The sequence below is a fragment of the Haliotis rubra genome, unplaced genomic scaffold, assembly GCF_003918875.1.
Source record: "Haliotis rubra isolate DU_JTF1 unplaced genomic scaffold, ASM391887v1 Scf342, whole genome shotgun sequence".
Lineage (NCBI taxonomy): Eukaryota > Metazoa > Mollusca > Gastropoda > Lepetellida > Haliotidae > Haliotis > Haliotis rubra.
Window position 1 is genome coordinate 709,023 of NW_025767016.1, and position 10,217 is coordinate 719,239.

The window sequence follows — 10,217 nt, forward strand, 5'->3', positions numbered from 1 at the left end:
CATCTTCATTGTAAGGTACAGGAAGATAGTCGTTCTTTACTGTAAGGTACAGAAAGATTGTTCATCTTTATTGTAAGGTACAAGAAGATTGTTCATCTTTATTGTAAGGTACAGAAAGATTGTTCATCTTTATTGTAAGGTACAGGAAGATTGTTCATCTTTATTGTAAGGTACATGAAGATTGTTCATCTTCATTGTAAGGTACAGGAAGATTGTTCATCTTCGTTGTATAGTACAGGAAGATTGTTCATCTTCATTTAGGGTACAGGAAGATTGTTCAGCTTCGTTGTACAGTACAGGAATATTGTTTTATACACGGGCAACATATCAACATGATATTGTTATCCAACTACTAATCAATAAACTGCTTTTCTTGAAGGTAGAAAAATATTAAAGTGGTTGGTGTGACTTTTGATGAGATTACGAGTTGGACAGCATTAACGCTGCTCCACAAGGCCGGTATCCGTTGCTCGGCCACATCAAAGGAATATTGTCAGCGCAATCTTAGAGGGGTCTTTGTTATACAGTGTACACCTTCAATAATATCCGCTACTAGCCGATCTGTTTGTTTTCTCGAATACGGATCTGTGTCTAACATGACAGCTTTACTTGTTGAGATATATCGTCCTCGCACCTGATTAGTGTGGGCCAGATCTCTGTCTGCGTGAGTAGCACCGTCGTAGCGAGGAGCAGGCTGTGGGACGATGGCTAACTCCGGATGACTGATGTCTGTTGGAGACACTAAGACGACATTTATGCTTAAAAAGGGACATCGACCATCGGCATGTGAACACACTCATGTAACGCAGTGTCGTAAGGCACCTGGCGTCCATTCACACAGGTAACATACTAAAGTGCACAAGTTACACAGTCTCTAGATTAAAAGAGTATTGTAAGCTGACTGTTGTGCCTGGTTATGTGATACACCCGGCTTGTCATCACGATGGCTGCTTATTAGGCTCCTGTTTCAACTATTTGCCGATCTTGGCTTGTCCTCATGCTCCATAGAGGTCCCTGTCGTCTCCCGGTATAAACCACATCATGGCGTCTGTGGATATAAACCATATCGTGGCGTCTGTGGTTATACACCACATAGTGTCGGTAAGTATCAACCACGTCTTTGAGTGTTAGCTTCATCAAGGCGTCTGTTTGTATCAGCATGTAGTGACATCTTTTCTGGTTATATTTATTGAAATTACTCTTATTTCAATATGACAGGAAGATAATGTAAGGACTTGGTGAATAAAACTTAAAAGTAGAGAAACCACTGGACATCAGAGACTATTGAGGATAATAGAACACCTCGCACTTACTGTATCAAGTTACCACTGTATTCCAGTCAACTGTTCTTTGCTAGAATGGTGTTTTTATCATACCCTGAACTTACGTGTTAAGAGGGTGAATACTCTATACTGGAAACAGTGGGTATATCACTGACGATGAAGCCCTAATACAGACAGCCGTTGGTAGATCATTCGATGGTAGTATGAAGACTTCATACAGACAGCCGTTCGTAGGTCATTCGATGGTAGTTTGAAGACTTCATTCAGACAGCCGTTGGTAGGTCAGTCGCTGATAGGATGAATCCCTAATACAGACAGCCGTTGGTAGGTCATTCGATGGTAGTTTGAAGACTTCGTACAGACAGCCGTTGGTAGGTCATTCACTGATAGTATGAAGACTTCATACAGACAGCCGTTGGTAAGTCATTCGCTAATATGATGAAGACGTCATACAGATAGCCGTTGGTAGGTCATTCGCTGATAGGATGAAGTCCTGATACAGACTGACGTTGGTAGGTCATTCGCTGATAGGATGAAAACTTCATACAGACAGCCGTTGGTAGGTCATTCGCTGATAGGATTAAGACTTCATACAGACAGCTGTTGGTAGGTCATTCGCTGATTGGATGAAGCCCTAATACAGACAACTATCGGTAGGCCATTCACTGATAGGATTAAGACTTCAGACAGACAACTGTTGGTAGGTCATTCGCTGATAGGATGAAGACTTCATACAGACAGCCGTTGGTAGGATGAAGCCCTAATACAGTCAGCTGTTGGTAGGTCATTCGCTGATAGGAATCCTCCTCTATGTCACTCACCACCCGTATCTACATGTCTTCCACTATCCACCAAGATCACCTTGTCTCCCGCCATCCACCAAGATCCACCTCTATGTCACTCACCACCCGTATCTACCTGTCTTCCACTATCCACCAAGATCACCTTGTCTCCCGCCATCCACCAAGATCCACCTCTATGTCACTCACCACCCGTATCTACCTGTCTTCCACTATCCACCAAGATCACCTTGTCTCCCGTCATCCACCAAGATCCACCTCTATGTCACTCACCACCCGTATCTACCTGTCTTCCACTATCCACCCAGATCACCTTGTCTCCCGTCATCCACCAAGATCCACCTCTATGTCACTCACCACCCGTATCTACCTGTCTTCCACTATCCACCCAGATCACCTTGTCTCCCGCCATCCACCAAGATCCACCTCTATGTCACTCACCACCCGTATCTACCTGTCTTCCACTATCCACCAAGATCACCTTGTCTCCCGCCATCCACCAAGATCCACCTCTATGTCACTCACCACCCGTATCTACCTGTCTTCCACTATCCACCCAGATCACCTTGTCTCCCGCCATCCACCAAGATCCACCTCTATGTCACTCACCACCCGTATCTACCTGTCTTCCACTATCCACCCAGATCACCTTGTCTCCCGCCATCCACCAAGATTCACCTCTATGTCACTCACCACCCGTATCTACCTGTCTTCCTCTATCCACCCAGATAACCTTGTCTCCCGCCATCCACCAAGATCCACCTCTATGTCACTCGCCACCCGTATCCACCTCTGTGTCACCTCTGTGACCATCCTGTCTTCCATTAAGTAGGTAAGTAAGTAAGTGAGTGAGTTAAAGCTCGCTTGTACAGAGATGCGAAGCTAGGTAGTCACCAATGCAATCTTCTGTGTAACACACAACGGGATCGATTCCTCAGTGACAAACCCACTTGTTTCAAAGAAAAAAGTATTTTCAGAGCTTAAATGATGTCCTGATTTTGTAAAGCAGACAAGGGGCTATCGCTGTGTACAGTGATTCACTAAAACGCACAGTCGACGCCGGCGATAGAAAGAAACATATCGATTGTGAAGGAGCAACCAAACAAATGCCGACAATATCTTCATTAAGCCTGATCCCTATCCAAACAAACAAGCCAACAGCCCAACACCCGGCGCCTCTTGAAGGATGCAGCGATTGTATCCTATTCAATATGATTAATTACACGACACAGCTTAGAACATGTCCCTAAGTCGTGACGTTTGACCCCAATTTAGGTCTATTGAATCCTCGAGAGCCTCAACTGCTCTCAACTGCTCTTCTGGTCATGTCGGTGGGTCCGAGGGCTCTCTCCTCATCACTGAGCTTGTAGCCCGGGGTGGAGACTTCTCCCTGTTGTCTGGGACGGGGTTCGGACTCCGTCATCGTCGTCAACTGATAGCCACTCCGGCTTCTTGACATGTCGTCGAGTACCGACGCTCAGTTCCAGAGCATCTTAGATGATTTCTTCATTGTCGTGGAAGTTCAAGCTTCCCTTTCATGTCCAAGTTCCAATCAAAGTGCAATCTTCAAATCATTGTGAATTATTAGACACATTGTTCTAAGTTAGGTCAGCAGCATTGACTGTACTGTGCACTGCCTGGTCATCAAGACGGTTGGTGTATACATGTATGATCACTGAAGTCTGTGTTCATATGTTCTCATACCATGCGCTTTAATATATATCCAATAAAAAGTCTGTGTATGCTCAAAAAGACAAAAAGGTTGATATCATTTTCAAGGGTTCTTATCATACTTATCAATTCGTTGTGTATACATATACTACTAAAATGTTAGGAGCCCCCAGATATTTCATACTATTACAGCTAATCATCCAAGCCGTGACAGATTACCTATAGTGACAAGAAATAATCTGGCCTTGAAACATTGAGTATAAGTAGGGGGGAGGGTGTTCTTTACATTCGTTTGAGGAGCAGATATCATGCAGTATATCAAACCTGTGCGGGGGGCGTTGAAGGCCTTGTTGTATTTTACTTGTATCAAGAAACAACAGTTTGTTTACAGTGATTGCTGTAAGAAATATGTTTTCTCTGCTTACAGTTAACATTTTGGCATGCGGGAGTGAGGGATTCTTACGTACCGCCGCATCTGAAGCTTGCTTTTCGTGACGGTGTCATGTTAAACAGTGCTTATATAAGATATCATTCATTTAACAAACAAGAACATATATCCGTGGTTTGATTTAGTTGTTTCGGTCTGAATCGATCTTTGTCCATGACATGACAGAGAAGGTACGAGGTTCTGTAGTTCACCTATAAACAGGTATTGATGGCGAAGAAACCGCCGTGCTTTCAAGTGGAGCAATATTGGAAACCTGTTACCTTGCAATTTTCACCAGCGTTGCTCTGTTTATTTTCCTACGGTTAGAATACCGTCATCAATGCACCGTGTCTCATTCAGTGACTTTATGTGAGCTGTTCTGTTTTATTCTCAAACCCTTTGGTCGGTGATCGAAATGAATTACCCTTTTCATTTTTTCGGTTTTTGTGAACAACAGAACAGTGAATTTCTTTTGATAACTTATTAATTGTTACCTTGGTGTTTTTTAGGTACAGGAACTTCTAAGAGGAACATTAACCATTTTGTAAGCTTTATATGGCAACAATGCTCCACACTGCAGGGAGTACTGCCAAGCGTTGGGCGATATTAAGCGATCATGTGAGTCGGTCAGCCGTTGTTTTTTGCTTTGTTTTTTTAATCCTTCCTGGTTTTTATAGTCAGTGGATCTGAAACTTTGCAATAAAAAATACAACTCCTATTTGCGAACAAAGATGTACAGAACATAGGGTATTCCGCGTACATGGATTAAGATCTCATTAATAGGTAACCAGGGAGTAGGGCATTTTCTAACATTGTTTGATTTAATGTGAAAAAAATATATTCTCGTATTTGTTTGTTGTTGATTTTTCAGGTGAATGGGTTTTTTTTGCACATGTTCGTGACAAGAGTCACTGGTATGGCAGAATACCCTCGGTACATCTGGTACCGTCAATGTTGGACAACAATTCATCAAGCATCTGGTACCGTCAATGTTGGACAACAATTCATCAAGCATGTTTACGATATGGCTGGAACTGTACACTTTGGGCAAATATTTCGTAATGATTATGGAATGGCTCCCACATCAATGCTGCTCCCTCAGTATTTCAGCCATAGCGCTTGGGTTGGGATCAAGTTCGATGAGACGTAGGTCTTACTCGTTTGATTAAACACACAAGCAAAGCTAAGCTCATTATAGAACGATACAAAGCACATATCAGTTACACATCTACTACCAATTGGGAAATCAGTGACATATCACTACAACTGTTGACAAAGAAAACCACTAGTGGTTGCAACACAGTGAAAGCAAGCTCCGAGAGACCTCACTGGGGTCCCAGTCTACCCCTATATATAATGAATTTCCTTTCAAATACAATTGCTATTTGTCAACAGTATTGTTGATTGTGAAAAAAACCTGGTTGACAAAATTCGGTTAAGACCTAAATTCCTGTGTTCCTGGTAACAGTCCTCTGATCAAGGTGACGGACAGGCGCGACTGGTTGGTGTTTGTGACAGACGAGACCAGTGGTTTTCCTTCCGTGATGGGGCGGCCGTGTTTGGACAGTCCTTTGAAATTTGATCATTTAAGCTTTATTTTCTGATCACAACAAGCAAAGATTACAAATCAAAAGAAAATTTTAACGGACGCCATGTAAGGCTAAGCATCCACACAAATCTGTTGGATTCGTTTCAGCGAGTCGAGTGAGCTTTTAAAATATGAAGTAGCCGCACGCGAATAATGCATTAGTCCATTTTGGGGACGGCGGGCAACAAGCACCTGACACTGGGTCGAAATAGACCGCTACAGTTTCATCAACACGCTCAACCCAATAACTTGGTAGAGAACTGTTTGGATCGAGACGGCATCAAACGACAGAGGAAAATGGCTAATTGAGCGACAATCCATCGCTTTGCCTGTAAAAGTAGGATGGAACGAGATTGAACATGCAAACAAAACTAAGCGCAGCTTGCTAACGCTTCCGTTCTGACGACCACTATGTCGTCTGCCAGTCAGGGGCATAGGCAGAGCCGGTCCCCAATATCTACCCGCTGTTTCGCATTTACAGCCCAACAGAGCGTGAAGTGCGTTTTACTTTCCCTTCCAAATGCTATTTTCCTGTCCACTGAGGCTCTGTACGGGGGTGCGCGCGGCGATCTACTGATGAAATATGTGCATCCGATGAAATGTACGATTTGAATTAAACCAAGGAAACACTTCTGTACGCGATATCGGGCTGATACCCCCGTTCAGCATACCACAGAGAGATGTTGCACCTAGAGAGATCATATATATAATATGCAGTGCTAAAAAAGGTGGTATTAATTCCGCACGACTATTTAAGTGTGTAATAAGTATGAAGTTCATATCATTGTATAAGACAAAATATTATGGATATCAACTTCTTTTTTATTGTATACACAACGTGAAGAAAGAAAAAGTTGACATCCATACTATTTTGTCTTATATACTCATGCAAATAATGGTTGTCACCCCCTCCCACCCCAACCCCACACCCCAATCCCATACCCCTCCAATAAAAATTAAAGGGGGTGATAACCATTATTGGCATGAGTATACTTGCATACCAACTTCTATATGCCTCTCGAAAACCTCTTCATAACCTTGGTAAAACCCAACTATTCTCCCTGGAGTATGTAATTTTTCATTTGTATTTGTTCATTAAATGTTGCTGAAACTAACTTCATCCAATGAAAGGGAATAACAGAAACTGGTTGGTATGAATAGCTGTACTCTGGTGCCGTCTACTTACGGGATGTCAGTATTAGCTCACAGCTCCTAGTCGGTACCACAATCATGTTGGTGAATGTCATGCGGCGAGCGACGTCCCTGTAACGTCGTCCACTGTCTTCTTGTCACTTTGATTATGTCTTCGAAAGTTAAAAGGCATTTACAATACAATGGTATCAATACAATGAACAACTTCTGTCTTGAAAAGAAAACTTTAATCATTGTTCCGTATCTGAGAGAAGTCCGCGACGTACACAGGTGCTTGACATCAGTGGGTTAAAATTGTGTATTGTATGACGTCACGAACCCACTCTTGAACATGATTAGCAATGGCAACCTTTGACATAATCCTCTGACGACCAAACACGTGACTATCTATGAATGTTTTACCTCTCTGTTCACTACACTGATATTCCGATTATCCTTATACGTTGATATATTTGTAGAAATAATTGTCCAGTTATATTTTACTTTTTGGCCGAGTACGTTTTATTCTGTTATTGTCCCTTCCCGGGAGATATTTGAAAGGGTCAAGTCACTATCAATATATATTCCTGCACTATTGCACATGTAATGCATCTTTTAACTCAGTTTTTGCAAGTATAAATAGACAGAGAATAGAAGAAGATATACTTTCTTTGACGTTTAACCTTCAACTTTTACAAATTCGTTATTGAAAAGAGTGAAAAATGTGTTCATTAAAAGTGTCATACGTTTTACAAGGGTTATATGGCAGTATTATCAATGGTAAAACAATGTTGTAATTGTATTGTATTGTTTCAAGTGTAATTATAGTAAAACAATGTTATAATTGTTCTGTATTGTTTCAAGTGTAATTAATAGTAAAACAATGTTGCAATTGTTTTGTATTTTTACAAATGTAATCAATAGTAAAACAATGTTGTAATTGTACTGCATTTGTTCTGTTATGATTCAGCATCGGGGAGTGGTGCGTTAGCTGCTGTAGTTACACTTGGAGTCGCGTTATCTGGAAGTATAAACTGCACTAGCATAGTAAAGAAATATGTTTATATTGAGACCAGCGGAAGTGTGAAGATCAGCTTCGTCATGTCATGCAACTCTATTGTGGACTGTCATTGTCATTATGTGAGTAGTTTGTATCAGGTTGTAAACCTAGTTAAGTTTAGGAAACAGTTGTTAATATATAACATTTCTTTGTTGATTGTTGTTTCACACTGAATGTTTTTAGTACAGATTTCTATGTGAACTTATTCTTTCAATTTAGAAATCCACACGGATTCGTGTATTTATTTATTCAAAAACAATTTCGCGAAATGGCCTCTCCCCCATGTAACCCTCTTCTCCTGATCAATTGCCCCCCACCCTCCCAAGCATTAAGCGTCAGCTAGTTCCGTAATGCGTCTCAAACAGTGTAGGGCATTTCCGTCTAAAAACTGATCTAAAAAATCGAACATTCGCTAGCTACGACTGTTCTACCGAATGTTATGCATCCAAAACAGTAGGCGCTTGCTAAAAATCTTTTAAGCACCAAAACATGCTAATTGTGTTTTGATGTCTGAGATTCAAACCACCCATAGTGAATGTTAGGATTACCCTACGTAACGTCTCTCTGGTTTAAAAACGATGACACGTGATAATTACAGTCCGTGTCTTCCCTCCGTGTTCGCATAAAAGGTTTACTTTGTATAGTAGTGAATCATTTAGAAGTAAAACTGAAAACTGTCACCAAAATACACGGACCATCAGAGATCCTTCCGTCGTTTCTGAATTAATACTAGTTGTTTGGAATGTGGTATGTGGAAATTACTGGTTTTGATGAAAGGCTTTTACGAAGACCGCACCATATTGTGGCAAGATCTCTTTCAAGGACTATAGGCGAGATGCATTGTGTATATGGCATGGTGCCATTGTGTAAACTAAAACTAGACTATTTACTCCGCAGTGTGTTGTGCGTGGATTGGTTTAAACGCTGCACTCGACATGTGATGAGATTAATATAATTTCTGGATCAATGTCAAACAGTGAAAACAACTAGATTTCCTCATTACAACGTTTAATCACCATCCTGTATAATGTCCTAATACTGAATCAATGGAGTTTGAATCTATGATAATATTTTCATTTGCAGGATTTCTGCGTATTGCCTTATTAAGCAATGAAAGACTCAAGGATTGTCCTTGTGAGGGTTGTGTTGACAATTGAACTGAAACGCACTTCCTAACCACTATGGCTCATGAAGCGCATAATCATCAACATATTTATTTTCATTAAACCACTAATCACGTGACATACAATGAATCAGAAGGGCCATGCATCGACAATCACTAAATATCCAGAGGACAAAATGATTATTTAAATTGCGTGTCACTTCCAAACACCATGAAAAGGTCAAAGAAAATGTATTTGGATAGGTTATTTTTTGTTTACCTCGCGAGGATTTATATCTATTATTCGATGTCTTAACAGTAACCCGTTAGCAATATTTCCTAAAATTCTGAAGCACATTTTTAAAGAAAGATACAGATTAATCACACAAAAAAGTTCAAACATTATTAATTTTGAAAGATCACTTAAACGCGGCAATAGGAAAATGATTTTCTTACATAACCTGCAAGTGTTTCCTGTGATACAACTGCTGGGTTTTACTCCGTACTTAAAATGCCGAGACAGCGTATTATCCCCGAGACCGGGAAATTCGCGGCACATTAACACTGCTGGTGATTAAGGTATGCCGTTTCATCAACGTTTAAACACGAATGCTATTATATATTGTGGAAAACGTTTCATGGCGCGTGCAGCTGATCAACGTTAATCAAACAATAACGTAATGACAGAGCGCGGGAGGGTCATCAAATCTAACGGGACAGCGCCCTCTTCAGAGCGTGTAGTCTTCTGACTTCTAATCCCGAAGAGCTTACAACTGAGATTCATAACGGAATCAATATAATTTACCAAGGTTTATTCTGGCAAAATATATGTAAATTGGACTGAAAGAGAAACAGCGTTGAATTAACCTATGCTGTCGACGGCTTACCGAAAACCCCGACTATTTATTTTAACGGAACACATTCAGAATTTATTAATTTCTTTATTTAATTTGAATGATGTCTTAAATATTTTCACAACTGTAATGTCATTTTAAAAATATCTGAAGTAGATTTTCAGTAGAACATGTGTTTGTCCTCATCAATGTCCAACATTATAAATGTTGGTAACACCTAGCCTAACATGGCTCCCCAGCTACATCTGAATGCAGTACGAAGTTTGTTTCCTGTAGAATATCGATGAGTGGATTAATCAGT

At 40.8% G+C, this 10,217-nt stretch overlaps 1 long non-coding RNA gene across 2 annotated transcripts; it reads left to right on the top strand.

Annotated features, from left to right (window-relative positions):
* The first annotated feature begins 619 nt into the window (after positions 1–619).
* On the top strand, positions 620–5,152 carry LOC124284700. Of its 2 annotated transcripts, none has more exons than XR_006900620.1 (3): positions 620–841; positions 4,691–4,799; positions 5,053–5,152. It is a non-coding gene; the product is annotated as an uncharacterized LOC124284700 (long non-coding RNA). The 2 variants fall into 2 exon arrangements; XR_006900621.1 differs by lacking the exon at positions 620–841 and adding an exon at positions 2,365–2,915.
* Positions 5,153–10,217: the final 5,065 nt, after the last annotated feature.